General features: G+C 45.1%; 15 non-coding genes and 1 pseudogene across 15 annotated transcripts; all 16 read left to right on the forward strand.

The window, feature by feature from the left end:
* Positions 1 to 374: 374 nt before the first annotated feature.
* Positions 375 to 538, forward strand: LOC139298403 (U1 spliceosomal RNA). The gene has a single exon (XR_011598672.1). It is a non-coding gene; the product is annotated as a U1 spliceosomal RNA (small nuclear RNA).
* Positions 539 to 1,022: 484 nt separating this feature from the next.
* LOC139298377 (U4 spliceosomal RNA) lies at positions 1,023 to 1,163 on the forward strand. The gene has a single exon (XR_011598647.1). It is a non-coding gene; the product is annotated as a U4 spliceosomal RNA (small nuclear RNA).
* A 545-nt stretch (positions 1,164 to 1,708) lies between these two features.
* Positions 1,709 to 1,872, forward strand: LOC139298293 (U1 spliceosomal RNA). Its single transcript, XR_011598576.1, has one exon. It is a non-coding gene; the product is annotated as a U1 spliceosomal RNA (small nuclear RNA).
* Positions 1,873 to 7,187: 5,315 nt separating this feature from the next.
* LOC139298330 (U1 spliceosomal RNA) lies at positions 7,188 to 7,372 on the forward strand (annotated as a pseudogene).
* Positions 7,373 to 7,663: 291 nt separating this feature from the next.
* LOC139298378 (U4 spliceosomal RNA) lies at positions 7,664 to 7,804 on the forward strand. Its single transcript, XR_011598648.1, has one exon. It is a non-coding gene; the product is annotated as a U4 spliceosomal RNA (small nuclear RNA).
* A 545-nt stretch (positions 7,805 to 8,349) lies between these two features.
* On the forward strand, positions 8,350 to 8,513 carry LOC139298253 (U1 spliceosomal RNA). Its single transcript, XR_011598539.1, has one exon. It is a non-coding gene; the product is annotated as a U1 spliceosomal RNA (small nuclear RNA).
* A 494-nt stretch (positions 8,514 to 9,007) lies between these two features.
* On the forward strand, positions 9,008 to 9,171 carry LOC139298415 (U1 spliceosomal RNA). Its single transcript, XR_011598683.1, has one exon. It is a non-coding gene; the product is annotated as a U1 spliceosomal RNA (small nuclear RNA).
* A 484-nt stretch (positions 9,172 to 9,655) lies between these two features.
* On the forward strand, positions 9,656 to 9,796 carry LOC139298379 (U4 spliceosomal RNA). The gene has a single exon (XR_011598649.1). It is a non-coding gene; the product is annotated as a U4 spliceosomal RNA (small nuclear RNA).
* Positions 9,797 to 10,341: 545 nt separating this feature from the next.
* LOC139298312 (U1 spliceosomal RNA) lies at positions 10,342 to 10,505 on the forward strand. The gene has a single exon (XR_011598594.1). It is a non-coding gene; the product is annotated as a U1 spliceosomal RNA (small nuclear RNA).
* Positions 10,506 to 10,999: 494 nt separating this feature from the next.
* On the forward strand, positions 11,000 to 11,163 carry LOC139298289 (U1 spliceosomal RNA). Its single transcript, XR_011598572.1, has one exon. It is a non-coding gene; the product is annotated as a U1 spliceosomal RNA (small nuclear RNA).
* Positions 11,164 to 11,647: 484 nt separating this feature from the next.
* On the forward strand, positions 11,648 to 11,788 carry LOC139298381 (U4 spliceosomal RNA). The gene has a single exon (XR_011598651.1). It is a non-coding gene; the product is annotated as a U4 spliceosomal RNA (small nuclear RNA).
* Positions 11,789 to 12,333: 545 nt separating this feature from the next.
* On the forward strand, positions 12,334 to 12,497 carry LOC139298254 (U1 spliceosomal RNA). The gene has a single exon (XR_011598540.1). It is a non-coding gene; the product is annotated as a U1 spliceosomal RNA (small nuclear RNA).
* A 494-nt stretch (positions 12,498 to 12,991) lies between these two features.
* On the forward strand, positions 12,992 to 13,155 carry LOC139298427 (U1 spliceosomal RNA). The gene has a single exon (XR_011598694.1). It is a non-coding gene; the product is annotated as a U1 spliceosomal RNA (small nuclear RNA).
* Positions 13,156 to 13,639: 484 nt separating this feature from the next.
* Positions 13,640 to 13,780, forward strand: LOC139298382 (U4 spliceosomal RNA). Its single transcript, XR_011598652.1, has one exon. It is a non-coding gene; the product is annotated as a U4 spliceosomal RNA (small nuclear RNA).
* A 545-nt stretch (positions 13,781 to 14,325) lies between these two features.
* LOC139298278 (U1 spliceosomal RNA) lies at positions 14,326 to 14,489 on the forward strand. Its single transcript, XR_011598563.1, has one exon. It is a non-coding gene; the product is annotated as a U1 spliceosomal RNA (small nuclear RNA).
* A 484-nt stretch (positions 14,490 to 14,973) lies between these two features.
* On the forward strand, positions 14,974 to 15,114 carry LOC139298383 (U4 spliceosomal RNA). The gene has a single exon (XR_011598653.1). It is a non-coding gene; the product is annotated as a U4 spliceosomal RNA (small nuclear RNA).
* The last annotated feature ends 513 nt before the right edge of the window (positions 15,115 to 15,627 follow it).

The following is a 15,627-nucleotide window of genomic DNA, read 5'->3' on the forward strand; positions in this document are numbered from 1 at the left end:
TTTGAGAACGTTGGGTACTTTTGCATTATGTCCACAAAGTGGCAGTGTTGCTGTGCAGCAGTGTTTGGCATACACCGTGAAGCTGTGTGTTGACTAATGCAATGTACCTGCGATCCCGTTGGCAGTGGGTGTGGCCTTTTAGATAGGACAAAATGAATTGCGCGCTATCCTCTGTGAGAATGTCCTTTGTTTGTGGAAGAAATGTGCTCTAGACATTCTTCCATTGCTAGCGTGCTTAGGTCTCAGGCGTTTGTGCAGTTGCTGGGCTGCTCAGAGTCACAAAGGCACTGAACTGTGGGATTATGCGCTGTAGGCACCGTCAGCCAGGGTCCAGAGTGTGGGACTGAGCACCCTGTCTGTTACAGTTCCAATTCATACTTACCTGGCAGGGGAGACACCATGATCAAGAAGGTGGTTCACCCAGGGCGAGGCTCGGCCATTGCACTCCGGTTGTGCTGACCCCTGCGAATTCCCCAAATGTGGGAATCTCGACTGCATAATTTCTGGTAGTGGGGGACTGCGTTCGCGCTCTCCCCTGATGGATATGTTGAAGAAAAAGAATCCACAAACAAATGTGTACTTTACTGCTGCGTAAGTGGCCGATAGTAAATATCCACCTCCTGCTTCAGGCTGTGATAGTGGCAATGTTCATTTTGACACCATTGTGTAATCTTGTAATATGTCCACAAAGCGGCAGTGTTGCTGTGCAGCAGTGTCTGGTATACACCATGAAGCTGCGTGTTGACTAATGCAATGTACCTGCGATCCGGTTGGCACGAGAAGTGGGTGTAGCCTTTTAGATTGGACAAAATGAATTGCATGTTCTCCTCTGTGAGAATGTTCTTTGTTAACAATAGTACACTCACTAAAAAGGAGGGGCTTGTAATCAATAAGCCAATCACACGCAACATAAACATTTCATTGTTTTGAAATGATTGTACACTCAGTAAAGATTGGCAGATGCACCACGTGTGCTGTGACTCATGGACAAGATCCAGGTTTAACTCGCAGCTTCCTTACGTATTCTTGCGCAGAGGCAATTTCATAGTCTATGAAGTTCTGCTGAGACGTGATTATTGCTGGTTGAAAACTTAACCCAATACCCCGCCTGGATGACTTGAAATACAGTCAGCTGTGGCAATTTTTGTTAGTCTCTGAAGAGACTTTACAATTTGTATCAATAGTAAAGCCATGTTCAATGAATACTAGTTGGCTACTTCTTGTACCTTGTTATGTGGAAAAGTAAAGAAAAATCAAATGTGTTGTTGTCTGCGCTGTAGGCCAATATCCACCTTCTGCGTTAGCTTGTGATAGTGGCAATGTCCATTTTGAGACCGTTGGGTACTTTTGCATTATGTCCACAAAGTGGCAGTGTTGCTGTGCAGCAGTGTTTGGCATACACCGTGAAGCTGTGTGTTGATTAATGCAATGTACCTGCGATCCCGTTGGCAGCGAGAAGTGGGTGTGGCCTTTTAGATAGGACAAAATGAATTGCGTGCTCTCCTCTGTGAGAATGTCCTTTGTTTGTGGAAGAAATGTGCTCTAGACATTCTTCCATTGCTAGCGTGCTTAGGTCTCAGGCATTTGTGCAGTTGCTGGGCTGCTCAGAGTCACAAAGGCACTGAACTGTGGGATTATGCGTTGTAGGCACCGTCAGCCAGGGTCCAGAGTGTGGGACTGAGCACCCTGTCTGTTACAGTTCCAATTCATACTTACCTGGCAGGGGAGACACCATGATCAAGAAGGTGGTTCACCCAGGGCGAGGCTCGGCCATTGCACTCCGGTTGTGCTGACCCCTGCGAATTCCCCAAATGTGGGAATCTCGACTGCATAATTTCTGGTAGTGGAGGACTGCGTTCGCGCTCTCCCCTGATGGATATGTTGCAAAAAAAACTCACAAACAAATATGTCTCATCCTGTGTTGGACATGCGTAGGAGGCTGATACCCAATATCCACCTTCTGCCTCAGCTTGTGATAGTGGCAAAGTCCATTTTGAGAACGTTGGGTACTTTTGCATTATGTCCACAAAGTGGCAGTGTTGCTGTGCAGCAGTGTTTGGCATACACCGTGAAGCTGTGTGTTGACTAATGCAATGTACCTGCGATCCCGTTGGCAGTGGGTGTGGCCTTTTAGATAGGACAAAATGAATTGCGCGCTCTCCTCTGTGAGAATGTCCTTTGTTTGTGGAAGAAATGTGCTCTAGACATTCTTCCATTGCTAGCGTGCTTAGGTCTCAGGCGTTTGTGCAGTTGCTGGGCTGCTCAGAGTCACAAAGGCACTGAACTGTGGGATTATGCGTTGTAGGCACCGTCAGCCAGGGTCCAGAGTGTGGGACTGAGCACCCTGTCTGTTACAGTTCCAATTCATACTTACCTGGCAGGGGAGACACCATGATCAAGAAGGTGGTTCACCCACCAAGCTTCAACAAGATCACCATGATACCTCTTGCAGAAAGGGATCTCAGGACTGTTCATGTCATGATTTTCTCAGAAAAAGTCAGAAATCAAGATGTATGGACCTGGATGGCAAGGTACTGTGAAGTTCTCACTGCAACTGAAGTAATGGACATTGATGGAATAAAAACAGGCACCAGGCGATTCCAAGTGCGCCTAACAAGAAAGGAAGGACAATTGCAACATATCCCAAACTCCATACAGCTGGGAGCCTTTAGGGGTTCTGTTTACTACTACGGGCAGCCAAAAGAATGCAGGAAATGTGGCAGCTTGGACCACCTTGCAGCCACCTGTAATCAGGACATATGCAGGAACTGCAAAGCAACTGATCATACAACAACAGCACAGTGTCCAACCCCTGTCAAGTGCAATCTCTGTTCCTCTACCAGCCATCGCTTTAAAGACTGCCCACAATCCTACTCCAACCGGGTGAAGCTATCCTCTACCCAAATTCTTGCAGCCCCAATGGAGGCACAAGCAACGGAACAACCTGATCTTCAGACGGCATCCTCTTCAGACATTAACACAGCTCTTCTGTCAACACATATAGCCCCCCAGCAGCCCCCCAGGGCAGAACCCATAATAGACCAGGAGGAAGTGACATCAGATGTTGAGACCATCTTGGACTGGAGTGCAGAACCAGCAGATGAAGTCATCGATATGCCCTATACCCCCTCCACTATGGCCGCCTATTCTATCCCGCAAGCAGTCTCGGAAGTAGGGCCTACGGTCAGAAAGGACATGGCTCCAATATCTCTTCAGGATGCGGGGAACATGTTGGAGACTCTGATGGCAGGCCTTCCCTCACCTCTTGCCCAAGGTAAAGAAGAGCCCAAGGTGGACCTCCTGGATAAAGAACAGGCAAAGGCCCCTTCATCAACGCTCATCGAGACCAATCTGGGCCAAGACTCGCATGGTTCACCATCAAGGAAACGACATCAGGAATCACCCGTATCAGGTGAATCTTCCCCTACATTTACACCTGTTCTGTCCTTAGAAACCTGGCCCATTGCATCCCCCACATCCAGCCCCTTCCTTGAGCTCAATGATGCAGTTGCATTCTCTTCTGCTACATCAATCAAACACATACATCCAATTAAAGATAAGACTATTAAGTCAAAGAAGAAGAAGCCAAAGAAGATGTCCCAGTTTTAAGACACTCCTTTGACCCCCGATTTGACCCCAATGGCCCCTCTCTCTGTTGCCTCTTTAAACACAAGAGGCCTAAATGACCCTGTGAAATGTCTGTCAGCTTTTACATTTCTACATTCAGAGAATAATGACATCTTCCTGCTTCAGGAATGTAACATAAGATACAGGGAAAACTACAAGGTCTTTGAGGACAGATGGAGCCATGGTCAATCAGTATGGTCAGGAGATAATAAAAATCGAACATCAGGGGTCGCAATCTTGTTTAAGGGGCAGGATTTCCACATACAAAGTGTGCAACGCATAATAGATGGTAGACTCCTCTGTGTAGATGTTAGGTGGCATAATGTCAACTTAAGAATAATCAATGTTTATTGCTCCGCTGAGCTCAGAGAACGTTTAGATATTCTGAAAGCAATCCAGCCCCTCCTTGTATGTGAAAGGGAAATCATCTTGGGTGGAGATTTTAACTGTGTGGTGGATAAAAAAGATAGATTAACGACAACCTTGGTAAAGCTGGATTCCAGCTCAGAAGCACTTAAAAACTTAATACAAGATTTCAAACTAAAAGATACTTACCGTACAATAAACCCAAACATACCTGGGTATACTTGGTCAAATGGTAGAACACACTCCAGAATAGACTTTATACTGACATCCAAGGGACTGCTGGTATCCAACGCATCAGTTAAACCCACCTTCTTCTCTGATCATGCAAAAATTGAGTGCTCCCTTGACTTTAAAGATAAAGAAAAAAGAGGTAGAGGCCTCTGGAAGTTAAATATATCCCTCCTGGAAGACAATTATGTGGTGGGAAGGTTCAAGGAAAAGATTAACCAATGGTCATCTATTCAGGCTGCTTTCAATTCCGTGGGAGAATGGTGGGAAGAAATCAAAGTCCGAACAAGGAGCTTCTTCATTGCGGAGGGTAAAAGAGCAGCTAAGAAAAAACGATATAAGCTTAAAAATCAGCAGGCAAAGCTACAGCGTCTGTATACAATGGCTCATGAAGGTTTTGACGTTGAAGAAGACATAGCAAAACTCAAGAGGGAGATGTTACGACTCGCTGCAGCAGCAAGCCGTGGGATACTAACACGAAGTCGAGTACTTCAAATGGAAAATAATGAAAAATGTTCAAGGTATTTTTTCAGAAAATTAGCACGACCTAGAAACATCATGTATTCACTTAAAGATGAAAATGGGAAAGAACAGACAAAAATTGAAGAAATACTTACCAGTGTACAGACCTTTTACTCAGACCTCTACAGAAGTGAGGACGTAGACCAAGCGGCCTTGGCGAATCTCTTATCCAAAGTTAAAAATAATGCCAATGACTATGACGGTGAGCTTGAGGGTGATTTGTCCTTACATGAATTGACCAAAGCTGTTGAAAGCTTGCAGAATAACAAAACCCCGGGGGCAGATGGCTTGCCAAAAGAATTCTACATAACCTTTTGGTCTGAATTAAAAGTCCATCTTTTAAAAATGTATAATGAGAGCCTCCTTGTGGGTAGTTTACCATCGTCCCTAAGAGAAGGCACAATTTCTCTATTGTTTAAAAAAGGTGACAAAAAAGACATAAAGAACTGGCGTCCACTTACATTACTTGGTGTGGACAGAAAGATTTTGGCAAAAGTATTATTTTTCCGAATGCAGGGAATGGTAGACAACATAGTAGAAGTCGATCAGACATGTGCAATACCCGGAAGATCCATCAGAGACAGCCTCGCCCTAGTCAGAGACTCCTACCTGTATGCTATGGACCGTAGGCTACCAATGTGCATCTCTGGTCTTGACTTAGAAAAAGCCTTTGATAGGATAAACCATGATTATTTAAAAGAAGTTTTGGTTCATTTTGGGTTTGGCTCAAAGGTTAGAGCCTGGGTTGACCTATTGTATACAGACTGCTGGAGTAAAGTTATCCTAAATGGTCATATTACAGAACCCTTTATGGTTTCATCGGGGGTCAGGCAAGGTTGCCCATTATCTGTAATTTTGTTTGTTTTGGCTATGGAACCACTGGCTTGTGGAATAAGACAGGACCATTCTATTCATGGCCTCCTTGTCCCAGGTAGCAGTGGGGAAGAAGCAAAGGTATCCTTGTACATGGATGATATTACAATCATATGTTCAGACAATAGGTCACTTTTTGGTGCTCTTGGGTGGTGCGAGCAGTTTTCCCTTGCATCAGGAGCCAAATTAAATAGACCCAAGAGTGAGGTTCTGTACCTTAACTGGAAAGAGCATAAAGCCGATCTGGGGATAGTAGTAAAAGAAGACAGAGTGAAAATTTTAGGAATAGAGATAGGAAGGGGCATGGAAAATGTAAATTGGGAAGCAAGACTTCCATCAATCAAAGGAAAGCTTCTAAGGTGGGAAGATAGGGACCTTACATTCACAGGTAAAATTCTAGTTATTAAGGCAGAAGTCTTGGCCTCAATCACCCATCTGGCCGCCACTCTGCCAGTACCAAGATTCTTTCAAACATGTCTGAAAAGATCCATATTCCAATTCATTTGGGGTTCAAAGCAAGAGTATGTTAAAAGAACGATTATGTACAAATCCTTAGATGAAGGTGGGAAGGCAGTTCCAGAGTTGGGGGTTAAACTACAAGCAATATTCTTAACACCAATTTTGAATGCTGTTTTAAACAAAGAAAACACCAGCCTCTGGACAAACTTTGCAAAGTTTTGGGTGGGCCAAAAGATCCTTACTGGAATGGGTAGAAGACCTCCTCTAGATACCCCACATGCAGAGACAAGACCAACGTTGTATGACAAAGCCATGACACTATTTAAGTTAGCCAAGCTAGAAAAGCCTTGTACAGGCTATGTGAACAGGGCTATTGTTGAAAAGAGTCTTTCACCTCAGACCTCAGGCCTAGTACCAGTCGGAACCTTACCAGAAAGCCAGTGCATTAGAATATGGAAAAATGTTAACCTGCCATTCCTTTTTAATGCACATAAGGATTTGGCTTGGAAAACAGTCCATAATTGCCTCCCAACAAAAGCTTTCCTGAAAAAGAGGCGATGCTCTCACAGTGCCAAATGTCCCAGAGTGAACTGTCACAGTGATGAAAATGTAAGCCACCTGTTTTGGTCATGCCCCAGTTCACAAAGAGTATGGAAAATTCTAAGGCCATGGTTAGCAGATCTTTATAGATGTCCTGATGAAAAGGATGTGATGTATGGCGACCTTCTTCCAAACAGTTATGGGAAAAATGAAAGGTGGTGGGCAGCAATTAACTGTATAAAAGAAGGGATTTGGAGGTGTAGGAATGTAACAGCCTTTAAGAAATGCTATATATCACCAGACTCGGTTGTAAATGTTGCCCTCACAATGGTCAGGGACTACATATTCAGGGACAGAATGAAGAATAACGAGGGAGAAATTAAGAATTTGTGGAAACTTGGAGATGGATTTTTAGCAAAAAAACTTATGGATGCCTTTTAAAGTAAATAAGAAATGATGTAAAAAATGTATTTTAAGCGAGATTGTATTATTTTCATAATGTATTTGTTATATGTGTGCCAAATTGTTGATATGTTTTTGTAAAATGGAATAGGATGTGTGCATTGCTCTTGTAAATTTCTTTGTCCTGAATCAATAAAATGCTTCTAAAAAAAAAAAAAAAAAAAAAAAAAACTTCACCCAGGGCGAGGCTCGGCCATTGCACTCCGGTTGTGCTGACCCCTGCGAATTCCCCAAATGTGGGAATCTCGACTGCATAATTTCTGGTAGTGGGGGACTGCGTTCGCGCTCTCCCCTGATGGATATGTTGAAAAAAAAGAATCCACAAACAAATGTGTACTTTACTGCTGCGTAAGTGGCAGATAGTAAATATCCACCTCCTGCTTCAGGCTGTGATAGTGGCAATGTTCTTTGTTAACAATAGTACACTCACTAAAAAGGAGGGGCTTGTAATCAATAAGCCAATCACACGCAACATAAACATTTCATTGTTTTGAAATGATTGTACACTCAGTAAAGATTGGCAGATGCACCACGTGTGCTGTGACTCATGGACAAGATCCAGGTTTAACTCGCAGCTTCCTTACGTATTCTTGCGCAGAGGCAATTTCATAGTCTATGAAGTTCTGCTGAGACGTGATTATTGCTGGTTGAAAACTTAACCCAATACCCCGCCTGGATGACTTGAAATACAGTCAGCTGTGGCAATTTTTGTTAGTCTCTGAAGAGACTTTACAGTTTGTATCAATAGTAAAGCCATATTCAATGAATACTAGTTGGCTACTTCTTCTACCTTGTTATGTGGAAAAGTAAAGAAAAATCAAATGATGTGTTGTCTGCGCTGTAGGCCAATATCCACCTTCTGCGTTAGCTTGTGATAGTGGCAATGTCCATTTTGAGACCGTTGGGTACTTTTGCATTATGTCCACAAAGTGGCAGTGTTGCTGTGCAGCAGTGTTTGGCATACACCGTGAAGCTGTGTGTTGACTAATGCAATGTACCTGCGATCCCGTTGGCAGCGAGAAGTGGGTGTGGCCTTTTAGATAGGACAAAATGAATTGCGTGCTCTCCTCTGTGAGAATGTCCTTTGTTTGTGGAAGAAATGTGCTCTAGACATTCTTCCATTGCTAGCGTGCTTAGGTCTCAGGCGTTTGTGCAGTTGCTGGGCTGCTCAGAGTCACAAAGGCACTGAACTGTGGGATTATGCGTTGTAGGCACCGTCAGCCAGGGTCCAGAGTGTGGGACTGAGCACCCTGTGTGTTACAGTTCCTATTCATACTTACCTGGCTGGGGAGACACCATGATCAAGAAGGTGGTTCACCCAGGGCGAGGCTCGGCCATTGCACTCCGGTTGTGCTGACCCCTGCGAATTCCCCAAATGTGGGAATCTCGACTGCATAATTTCTGGTAGTGGGGGACTGCGTTCGCGCTCTCCCCTGATGGATATGTTGCAAAAAAAACTCACAAACAAATATGTTTGATCCTGTGTTGGACATGCGTAGGAGGCTGATACCCAATATCCACCTTCTGCCTCAGCTTGTGATAGTGGCAATGTCCATTTTGAGAACGTTGGGTACTTTTGCATTATGTCCACAAAGTGGCAGTGTTGCTGTGCAGCAGTGTTTGGCATACACCGTGAAGCTGTGTGTTGACTAATGCAATGTACCTGCGATCCTGTTGGCAGTGGGTGTGGCCTTTTAGATAGGACAAAATGAATTGCGCGCTATCCTCTGTGAGAATGTCCTTTGTTTGTGGAAGAAATGTGCTCTAGACATTCTTCCATTGCTAGCGTGCTTAGGTCTCAGGCGTTTGTGCAGTTGCTGGGCTGCTCAGAGTCACAAAGGCACTGAACTGTGGGATTATGCGCTGTAGGCACCGTCAGCCAGGGTCCAGAGTGTGGGACTGAGCACCCTGTCTGTTACAGTTCCAATTCATACTTACCTGGCAGGGGAGACACCATGATCAAGAAGGTGGTTCACCCAGGGCGAGGCTCGGCCATTGCACTCCGGTTGTGCTGACCCCTGCGAATTCCCCAAATGTGGGAATCTCGACTGCATAATTTCTGGTAGTGGGGGACTGCGTTCGCGCTCTCCCCTGATGGATATGTTGAAGAAAAAGAATCCACAAACAAATGTGTACTTTACTGCTGCGTAAGTGGCCGATAGTAAATATCCACCTCCTGCTTCAGGCTGTGATAGTGGCAATGTTCATTTTGACACCATTGTGTAATCTTGTAATATGTCCACAAAGCGGCAGTGTTGCTGTGCAGCAGTGTCTGGTATACACCATGAAGCTGCGTGTTGACTAATGCAATGTACCTGCGATCCGGTTGGCACGAGAAGTGGGTGTAGCCTTTTAGATTGGACAAAATGAATTGCATGTTCTCCTCTGTGAGAATGTTCTTTGTTAACAATAGTACACTCACTAAAAAGGAGGGGCTTGTAATCAATAAGCCAATCACACGCAACATAAACATTTCATTGTTTTGAAATGATTGTACACTCAGTAAAGATTGGCAGATGCACCACGTGTGCTGTGACTCATGGACAAGATCCAGGTTTAACTCGCAGCTTCCTTAAGTATTCTTGCGCAGAGGCAATTTCATAGTCTATGAAGTTCTGCTGAGACGTGATTATTGCTGGTTGAAAACTTAACCCAATACCCCGCCTGGATGACTTGAAATACAGTCAGCTGTGGCAATTTTTGTTAGTCTCTGAAGAGACTTTACAATTTGTATCAATAGTAAAGCCATATTCAATGAATACTAGTTGGCTACTTCTTGTACCTTGTTATGTGGAAAAGTAAAGAAAAATCAAATGTGTTGTTGTCTGCGCTGTAGGCCAATATCCACCTTCTGCGTTAGCTTGTGATAGTGGCAATGTCCATTTTGAGACCGTTGGGTACTTTTGCATTATGTCCACAAAGTGGCAGTGTTGCTGTGCAGCAGTGTTTGGCATACACCGTGAAGCTGTGTGTTGACTAATGCAATGTACCTGCGATCCCGTTGGCAGCGAGAAGTGGGTGTGGCCTTTTAGATAGGACAAAATGAATTGCGTGCTCTCCTCTGTGAGAATGTCCTTTGTTTGTGGAAGAAATGTGCTCTAGACATTCTTCCATTGCTAGCGTGCTTAGGTCTCAGGCGTTTGTGCAGTTGCTGGGCTGCTCAGAGTCACAAAGGCACTGAACTGTGGGATTATGCGTTGTAGGCACCGTCAGCCAGGGTCCAGAGTGTGGGACTGAGCACCCTGTCTGTTACAGTTCCAATTCATACTTACCTGGCTGGGGAGACACCATGATCAAGAAGGTGGTTCACCCAGGGCGAGGCTCGGCCATTGCACTCCGGTTGTGCTGACCCCTGCGAATTCCCCAAATGTTGGAATCTCGACTGCATAATTTCTGGTAGTGGGGGACTGCGTTCGCGCTCTCCCCTGATGGATATGTTGCAAAAAAAACTCACAAACATATATGTTTGATCCTGTGTTGGACATGCGTAGGAGGCTGATACTCAATATCTACCTTCTGCCTCAGCTTGTGATAGTGGCAATGTCCATTTTGAGAACGTTGGGTACTTTTGCATTATGTCCACAAAGTGGCAGTGTTGCTGTGCAGCAGTGTTTGGCATACACCGTGAAGCTGTGTGTTGACTAATGCAATGTACCTGCGATCCCGTTGGCAGTGGGTTTGGCCTTTTAGATAGGACAAAATGAATTGCGCGCTCTCCTCTGTGAGAATGTCCTTTGTTTGTGGAAGAAATGTGCTCTAGACATTCTTCCATTGCTAGCGTGCTTAGGTCTCAGGCGTTTGTGCAGTTGCTGGGCTGCTCAGAGTCACAAAGGCACTGAACTGTGGGATTATGCGTTGTAGGCACCGTCAGCCAGGGTCCAGAGTGTGGGACTGAGCACCCTGTCTGTTACAGTTCCAATTCATACTTACCTGGCAGGGGAGACACCATGATCAAGAAGGTGGTTCACCCAGGGCGAGGCTGGGCCATTGCACTCCGGTTGTGCTGACCCCTGCGAATTCCCCAAATGTGGGAATCTCGACTGCATAATTTCTGGTAGTGGGGGACTGCGTTCGCGCTCTCCCCTGATGGATATGTTGAAAAAAAAGAATCCACAAACAAATGTGTACTTTACTGCTGCGTAAGTGGCCGATAGTAAATATCCACCTCCTGCTTCAGGCTGTGATAGTGGCAATGTTCATTTTGACACCATTGTGTAATCTTGTAATATGTCCACAAAGCGGCAGTGTTGCTGTGCAGCAGTGTCTGGTATACACCATGAAGCTGCGTGTTGACTAATGCAATGTACCTGCGATCCGGTTGGCACGAGAAGTGGGTGTAGCCTTTTAGATTGGACAAAATGAATTGCATGTTCTCCTCTGTGAGAATGTTCTTTGTTAACAATAGTACACTCACTAAAAAGGAGGGGCTTGTAATCAATAAGCCAATCACACGCAACATAAACATTTCATTGTTTTGAAATGATTGTACACTCAGTAAAGATTGGCAGATGCACCACGTGTGCTGTGACTCATGGACAAGATCCAGGTTTAACTCGCAGCTTCCTTACGTATTCTTGCGCAGAGGCAATTTCATAGTCTATGAAGTTCTGCTGAGACGTGATTATTGCTGGTTGAAAACTTAACCCAATACCCCGCCTGGATGACTTGAAATACAGTCAGCTGTGGCAATTTTTGTTAGTCTCTGAAGAGACTTTACAGTTTGTATCAATAGTAAAGCCATATTCAATGAATACTAGTTGGCTACTTCTTCTACCTTGTTATGTGGAAAAGTAAAGAAAAATCAAATGATGTGTTGTCTGCGCTGTAGGCCAATATCCACCTTCTGCGTTAGCTTGTGATAGTGGCAATGTCCATTTTGAGACCGTTGGGTACTTTTGCATTATGTCCACAAAGTGGCAGTGTTGCTGTGCAGCAGTGTTTGGCATACACCGTGAAGCTGTGTGTTGACTAATGCAATGTACCTGCGATCCCGTTGGCAGCGAGAAGTGGGTGTGGCCTTTTAGATAGGACAAAATGAATTGCGTGCTCTCCTCTGTGAGAATGTCCTTTGTTTGTGGAAGAAATGTGCTCTAGACATTCTTCCATTGCTAGCGTGCTTAGGTCTCAGGCGTTTGTGCAGTTGCTGGGCTGCTCAGAGTCACAAAGGCACTGAACTGTGGGATTATGCGTTGTAGGCACCGTCAGCCAGGGTCCAGAGTGTGGGACTGAGCACCCTGTGTGTTACAGTTCCTATTCATACTTACCTGGCTGGGGAGACACCATGATCAAGAAGGTGGTTCACCCAGGGCGAGGCTCGGCCATTGCACTCCGGTTGTGCTGACCCCTGCGAATTCCCCAAATGTGGGAATCTCGACTGCATAATTTCTGGTAGTGGGGGACTGCGTTCGCGCTCTCCCCTGATGGATATGTTGCAAAAAAAACTCACAAACAAATATGTTTGATCCTGTGTTGGACATGCGTAGGAGGCTGATACCCAATATCCATCTTCTGCCTCAGCTTGTGATAGTGGCAATGTCCATTTTGAGAACGTTGGGTACTTTTGCATTATGTCCACAAAGTGGCAGTGTTGCTGTGCAGCAGTGTTTGGCATACACCGTGAAGCTGTGTGTTGACTAATGCAATGTACCTGCGATCCCGTTGGCAGTGGGTGTGGCCTTTTAGATAGGACAAAATGAATTGCGCGCTATCCTCTGTGAGAATGTCCTTTGTTTGTGGAAGAAATGTGCTCTAGACATTCTTCCATTGCTAGCGTGCTTAGGTCTCAGGCGTTTGTGCAGTTGCTGGGCTGCTCAGAGTCACAAAGGCACTGAACTGTGGGATTATGCGCTGTAGGCACCGTCAGCCAGGGTCCAGAGTGTGGGACTGAGCACCCTGTCTGTTACAGTTCCAATTCATACTTACCTGGCAGGGGAGACACCATGATCAAGAAGGTGGTTCACCCAGGGCGAGGCTCGGCCATTGCACTCCGGTTGTGCTGACCCCTGCGAATTCCCCAAATGTGGGAATCTCGACTGCATAATTTCTGGTAGTGGGGGACTGCGTTCGCGCTCTCCCCTGATGGATATGTTGAAGAAAAAGAATCCACAAACAAATGTGTACTTTACTGCTGCGTAAGTGGCCGATAGTAAATATCCACCTCCTGCTTCAGGCTGTGATAGTGGCAATGTTCATTTTGACACCATTGTGTAATCTTGTAATATGTCCACAAAGCGGCAGTGTTGCTGTGCAGCAGTGTCTGGTATACACCATGAAGCTGCGTGTTGACTAATGCAATGTACCTGCGATCCGGTTGGCACGAGAAGTGGGTGTAGCCTTTTAGATTGGACAAAATGAATTGCATGTTCTCCTCTGTGAGAATGTTCTTTGTTAACAATAGTACACTCACTAAAAAGGAGGGGCTTGTAATCAATAAGCCAATCACACGCAACATAAACATTTCATTGTTTTGAAATGATTGTACACTCAGTAAAGATTGGCAGATGCACCACGTGTGCTGTGACTCATGGACAAGATCCAGGTTTAACTCGCAGCTTCCTTAAGTATTCTTGCGCAGAGGCAATTTCATAGTCTATGAAGTTCTGCTGAGACGTGATTATTGCTGGTTGAAAACTTAACCCAATACCCCGCCTGGATGACTTGAAATACAGTCAGCTGTGGCAATTTTTGTTAGTCTCTGAAGAGACTTTACAATTTGTATCAATAGTAAAGCCATATTCAATGAATACTAGTTGGCTACTTCTTGTACCTTGTTATGTGGAAAAGTAAAGAAAAATCAAATGTGTTGTTGTCTGCGCTGTAGGCCAATATCCACCTTCTGCGTTAGCTTGTGATAGTGGCAATGTCCATTTTGAGACCATTGGGTACTTTTGCATTATGTCCACAAAGTGGCAGTGTTGCTGTGCAGCAGTGTTTGGCATACACCGTGAAGCTGTGTGTTGACTAATGCAATGTACCTGCGATCCCGTTGGCAGCGAGAAGTGGGTGTGGCCTTTTAGATAGGACAAAATGAATTGCGTGCTCTCCTCTGTGAGAATGTCCTTTGTTTGTGGAAGAAATGTGCTCTAGACATTCTTCCATTGCTAGCGTGCTTAGGTCTCAGGCGTTTGTGCAGTTGCTGGGCTGCTCAGAGTCACAAAGGCACTGAACTGTGGGATTATGCGTTGTAGGCACCGTCAGCCAGGGTCCAGAGTGTGGGACTGAGCACCCTGTCTGTTACAGTTCCAATTCATACTTACCTGGCAGGGGAGACACCATGATCAAGAAGGTGGTTCACCCAGGGCGAGGCTCGGCCATTGCACTCCGATTGTGCTGACCCCTGCGAATTCCCCAAATGTGGGAATCTCGACTGCATAATTTCTGGTAGTGGGGGACTGCGTTCGCGCTCTCCCCTGATGGATATGTTGAAAAAAAAGAATCCACAAACAAATGTGTACTTTACTGCTGCGTAAGTGGCCGATAGTAAATATCCACCTCCTGCTTCAGGCTGTGATAGTGGCAATGTTCATTTTGACACCATTGTGTAATCTTGTAATATGTCCACAAAGCGGCAGTGTTGCTGTGCAGCAGTGTCTGGTATACACCATGAAGCTGCGTGTTGACTAATGCAATGTACCTGCGATCCGGTTGGCACGAGAAGTGGGTGTAGCCTTTTAGATTGGACAAAATGAATTGCATGTTCTCCTCTGTGAGAATGTTCTTTGTTAACAATAGTACACTCACTAAAAAGGAGGGGCTTGTAATCAATAAGCCAATCACACGCAACATAAACATTTCATTGTTTTGAAATGATTGTACACTCAGTAAAGATTGGCAGATGCACCACGTGTGCTGTGACTCATGGACAAGATCCAGGTTTAACTCGCAGCTTCCTTACGTATTCTTGCGCAGAGGCAATTTCATAGTCTATGAAGTTCTGCTGAGACGTGATTATTGCTGGTTGAAAACTTAACCCAATACCCCGCCTGGATGACTTGAAATACAGTCAGCTGTGGCAATTTTTGTTAGTCTCTGAAGAGACTTTACAATTTGTATCAATAGTAAAGCCATGTTCAATGAATACTAGTTGGCTACTTCTTGTACCTTGTTATGTGGAAAAGTAAAGAAAAATCAAATGTGTTGTTGTCTGCGCTGTAGGCCAATATCCACCTTCTGCGTTAGCTTGTGATAGTGGCAATGTCCATTTTGAGACCGTTGGGTACTTTTGCATTATGTCCACAAAGTGGCAGTGTTGCTGTGCAGCAGTGTTTGGCATACACCGTGAAGCTGTGTGTTGACTAATGCAATGTACCTGCGATCCCGTTGGCAGCGAGAAGTGGGTGTGGCCTTTTAGATAGGACAAAATGAATTGCGTGCTCTCCTCTGTGAGAATGTCCTTTGTTTGTGGAAGAAATGTGCTCTAGACATTCTTCCATTGCTAGCGTGCTTAGGTCTCAGGCGTTTGTGCAGTTGCTGGGCTGCTCAGAGTCACAAAGGCACTGAACTGTGGGATTATGCGTTGTAGGCACCGTCAGCCAGGGTCCAGAGTGTGGG

This window comes from Enoplosus armatus, chromosome 15, assembly GCF_043641665.1.
Source record: "Enoplosus armatus isolate fEnoArm2 chromosome 15, fEnoArm2.hap1, whole genome shotgun sequence".
Lineage (NCBI taxonomy): Eukaryota > Metazoa > Chordata > Actinopteri > Centrarchiformes > Enoplosidae > Enoplosus > Enoplosus armatus.